The sequence below is a fragment of the Odocoileus virginianus genome, chromosome 24, assembly GCF_023699985.2.
Source record: "Odocoileus virginianus isolate 20LAN1187 ecotype Illinois chromosome 24, Ovbor_1.2, whole genome shotgun sequence".
NCBI classification, from domain to species: Eukaryota; Metazoa; Chordata; class Mammalia; order Artiodactyla; family Cervidae; genus Odocoileus; species Odocoileus virginianus.
Window position 1 is genome coordinate 23630487 of NC_069697.1, and position 5243 is coordinate 23635729.

A 5243-nucleotide genomic window follows, 5' to 3' on the forward strand; every position below is an offset into this window, starting at 1 on the left:
AATTTACCAGGTAAATATAGAATTAGTTAGCAACTAGTTGAATTTTGGAGGCATAAATTTGAATTAGTTGAGTTTTAGGGGCATAAATTTGAAATATACTACTTAACAAGATTCTGAAATTTCCTCCATCAATATATATATTTTAAAATATGTATTATTTATTTGGCTGTGCTGAGTCTTAATTGCAGCATAAGGGATCTTCGATTTTCAAGGTGACATGCAGGATCTTTAGCTATGGTATGTGAGATCTAGTTCCCCAACCAGGACCTGAACCCTGGCCCCCTGTCACTGGGAGCGCAGAGTCTTAGCGCACTGGACCACCCGGTAAGTCCCTCTTCCATCCATATTTAGCTGTCCAGGTATAGATGTGAAGAAGCTGAATCATTGGATTTAACAAAATATGTTTTGTTTTGCAAGAAAGTTCAGTGGAGATTGAGAGGGGCAAGGAAGTTTATATTGTCTGCAAGTTTATAGTTCTGGATATGAAGGGAAGTGGACGGATTATTTTAGAAATAAAATTGAGGTACTTCCCTGGTGGTCCAGGGGTTAAGACTCCACATTTCCAATGCAGTCAGTGCAGGTTCGATCTCTGACTGGGGAACTAAGATCCCCACGTGCCTCATGGCATAGCCAAAAAAAATTTTTCTTTTTTAAATCAATAAAGTTAAAATTAAAAGATAGTACTATGCCCCTGATGAAGCCTGTGTTGGTAGGGACATCTGAGTGTTGATGAATGCCAACGACTCTGATGGCGGCACAACCCGACTCACCGAGTTGGTCTTTGTTAATGACCTGGAAATGAACCTTCCTCGGCCTCCTGTTCTTGGGAAGGCCACGTGGTTCTTTAAATGGCGGCATTTCGCATTGCACCATTTTTGTCATTGCTTAACCTTAATTTTGTGGGGTTCTCATGCAGTAATGGGAACCTCGGCAGGCATGATTCCAATGTGGATTTTGATGGCTTCTGGTGGGCAGTTGTATACCAGAAGGATGACAACTACTGCTGGGGTCTTAAAGCTCAAGCTTGCTGTACCTATGAGCACACAGCCATTAAGCAGACTTGGCTGGAAGTTGAAGAGGTGAACTTGAATCCTTGACTTGTCAAAAACAGCTGGCCTGACTTTTTGATGATGGCTACATGTTTTTTTCTATGGATGACTTCTTTGGGGTGTGAAGAGAGGTAGTGACTACAATGCAAGGAATGAGGAGTTCTAAACAAAGGCAGATATTCTGTTGTCCTGAAGATTCAAGGGCATTTATGATACCTGTCAGACATAACAGGCAGCCAGATGGATGCATGTGGGATAGAAGAGCAAACAACTATTAATTGGCTGCTGCTCTGTACAGCCTGTCGGATCCTAGCTTCCTGACAAGGGATCAGACCTGTGGCTGCTGCAGTGGAAGCTCAGCCCTAACCATTGGACCACCAGGAAATTCTCCAGCTTTCTACTGTAATAAAGATTTATAAATAAAAAATAAAATAAAATAAAAGATAGTACTAATGTTTTATCGGTCTTTGAGGCAGGAGAGTATTAGGATGGGAGGAAGAGTGTTAGGGTATGAGAAGGAAAGGCAGATGGTAAACAGAGGATGATTCTTTCCTTTTTTTTTTTTTGGCTGCTCTGTGCAGCTTGAAGGATCTTAGTTCAAACCTAGGCCCTGAGAGTGAAAGTGCCGAGTCCTAACCACTGGATCACCAGGGAATAAGTACTTTCAATTTCAGAGGATTTTGTCTGCACTGAATTGCTCCAGCTCTATCTTCTTTTCTAACTCTTGGTGTTCCCTTATTTCTTCTTTCCACCTCTGCTAACACAAGAGAGAGAGATGCGATGAAGTCTTTTCATTTCCTTTCTGGATGACTGAGATGCTGGCTCTGCATCAATCGGATGGGTCTCTGTCTCTGCTTCTCTCTCTCCATTCTCAAAAAGGGAAGCTGATAGTTGGGGGATGATGGGGCCAAAGAGCCCTCCACCTTCCTCCTTGTGGATATCTCTTTCTCTGGCAAGTGATCTCTTTGAGGGAAAAAAATCCAGAGACTACAGATACCGTTCTATGGGCATGGTTTTAGCTGCAACCAGAAAGAACACAGACAATAATCAGGGAAAGTGGGAGGCCCTGGTGTGGAGACAGCCTTCATGGGAAGAGCTTTCAACACAAGAGAATTTGGGAAGTGATCCAGAGACACTGGGGCTTCCCAAGTGGCGAAGTGGTAAAGAACCCTCCTGCCAATGCAGGAGACACAGGAGACTTGGGTTTGATCCCTGGGTCGGGAAGATCCCCTGAAGCAGGAAATGGCAACCCACTCCAGTATTCTAGCCTGGAAAATCCCATGGACAGAGGAGCCTGGTGGGCTATAGTCCACGGGATCACGAAGAGTCAGACATGACTGGGCAACTGAGTGCAAAGCACCAGACGCTGAGCAAATTAGACAATGCTCATCCTGGTTCACCATCACCATACATAAGATATGGGGACTCAAAGGGACGATAGGGAAGAGAATCCCAGGATGCCCCCTTCTTGTCGGTTTTGGCGGGAATAGTCACTCGGAGAGACTGGAAGCAATTTGGGAAAAACCCTCGGTACTCCCAGGGGAGGTCAGCCAAACCTGCCCCAGGGTCCTTGGAGGGAGAGGACTATTCGAGAACTTTGATAGGCAGCTAGATGCCTGGCAGGGAGGGGGCCCTGAGCTTGGTCACCACGACCCACCCTACTTTCCCAGGAAAGTTCGGGAAACTACCCCTCCACCCAGATCTCCTTAAAAATACCCTTGGACTCCTACACTCTGTAACTGATCAAAACTTTATAGACTTTTCCCCCACCACTGTTTATTTACACAGAATGTTTCTTCTTCCCAGAATGCTGTCCTCCATTTTTCTCCCTAGAAAATTCATATTCTTCTGTTTCTCAAGACTAGTTGAAAGGTTTCCTCCTCTCTGAGGCCTTTCCTGAGAAAGTTAGCTGCTCCTTTTCCTTCATTCCCCCTGAAATGTAACTTAGCCATTCTTACTTCACATCACCATTTATCTGTTTATACATGTGTCTGCCCAAAGGCAAGGCTCACTCCTCAGTTATTTTGGTATCCTTCAAATTTAGCAAATTGTTTAATACTCTATAAATATTTGTTGAGTGGGTGACAGTATGCTGTACTCAGAAATAGACACCTTGAGATATATATAAAAAAGACAAAACATGGGACTTCCTTGGCAGTCCAGTGGTTAAGACTCTGTCTTCCAGTGCAGGGGGCGCAGGTTCAATCTTTGGTGGATTTCACATGCTGTGGAGTATGGTTTAAAAAAAAAACAAAACATAAAATGCAATCCCTCACAAGAAGTTTACTATTAGTTAACAATAATTTAATTTATTTAATATTTCTTTTATAACAATAGATGTACCATATATGCGCTATTTAATAGTGTTTATTATATCCCAGGCATTGAATCACTAAATTAAACATACATACCCAGTTGTTAACATCTCACAATAATATGTAAGATAAGCATTATAATTATCCCCAAATTACAGGTGGGTAAAATTAGGTTCAGAGAGATTAAAGAACTTGCTTGAGATCTCAAAGTGACTGTCAGACCCAAGGTTTGAATGAAGGCATTTCTGACTCTAAAACTTGTCTTCTTACATACAGATGGCTAACAAACACATGAAAAGATGCTCAACATCACTCATTATTAGAGAAATGCAAATCAAAACCACAATGAGGTACCATTACACGCCAGTCAGGATGGCTGCTATCCAAAAGTCTACAAGCAATAAATGCTGGAGAGGGTGTGGAGAAAAGGGAACCCTCTTACACTGTTGGTGGGAATGCAAATTAGTACAGCCACTATGGAAAACAGTGTGGAGATTTCTTAAAAAGCTGGAAATAGAACTGCCATATGACCCAGCAATCCCACTTCTGGGCATACACACCAAGGAAACCAGATCTGAAAGAACCACATGCACCCCAATGTTCATCGCAGCACTGTTTATAATAGCCAGGACATGGAAGCAACCCAGATGCCCATCAGCAGACGAATGGATGAGGAAGCTGTGGTACATATACACCATGGAATACTACTCAGCCATTAAAAAGAATTCATTTGAATCAGTTCTAATGAGATGGATGAAACTGGAGCCCATTATACAGAGCGAAGTAAGCCAGAAACATAAAGACCATTACAGTATACTAACACATATATATGGACTTTAGAAAGATGGTAACGATAACCCTATATGCAAAACAGAAAAAGAGACTCAGATGTATGGAACAGATTTGTGGACTCTGGGAGAAGGAGAGGGTGGGATGTTTCAGGAGAACAGCATTGAAACATGTATATTATCTAGGGTGAAACGGATAACCAGCTCAGGTTGGGTACATGAGACAAGTGCTCGGGCCTGGTGCACTGGGAAGACCCAGAGGGATCGGGTGGAGAGGGAGGTGGGAGGGGGGACTGGGATGGGGAATACATGTAAATCCATGGCTAATTCATATCAATGTATAACAAAAACTACTGTAATGATGTAAAGTAATTAGCCTCCAACTAATAAAAATTAAAAAAAAAAAAAAAAAACTTGTCTTCTTAACCATTATACTATGATGCTTGAGACAGGTTTTGTATAATACAGTTTTCATGCATGAGGACTAAGTTGCATTAGTCCTTTTGTGACTCTATGGATTGTAGCTCACCAGGCTCCTCTGTCCATGGGATTCTCCAGGCAGAATGCTGGGGTGAGTTGCCAGGCACTCCTCCAGGGGATCTTCCTGACCTAGGAATCAAACCCACGTCTCTTATGTCTTCTGCATTGGCAGGTGGGTTCTTTACCACCAGCACCACCTGGGAAGCCCCCTAATATAGTTTATGTTATCACTATTACAGGATGATATAACACACAAAATCATATGGTTCAACTGGAAAACATTTATATGAGATTATTAATTTCTGGTACATAAAATAATTGCAAAAGGAGTTAGACAAAAAAATATGGGTAAGGATTAAAGTAGCCCAAGAAAGTGGTGTGGAGACAGAACTTGAACGAAGCTGGGTCTTGGACAGTGGATCAGAGGAAGGGATCAAACATTAAAGTCTTTCTGTATAAGCACTATATGTACAGTTTCTTATATCCCTCACAAGAAGCTCAGTTCTCCCCACTTACCAAGGGGAAACCAAGGCTCAAGGAGGTTATATAATTTGCCCAAGTCTGAACTTCTAAATGTGAGCTGAGACTCAAACCCAATCTCTCTTCCACTC

At 42.4% G+C, this 5243-nt stretch overlaps 1 non-coding gene across 1 annotated transcript; it reads left to right on the forward strand.

Annotated features, from left to right (window-relative positions):
• Nucleotides 1-680: 680 nt before the first annotated feature.
• On the forward strand, nt 681-758 carry LOC139030960 (small nucleolar RNA SNORD74). Its single transcript, XR_011483395.1, has one exon. It is a non-coding gene; the product is annotated as a small nucleolar RNA SNORD74 (small nucleolar RNA).
• Nucleotides 759-5243: the final 4485 nt, after the last annotated feature.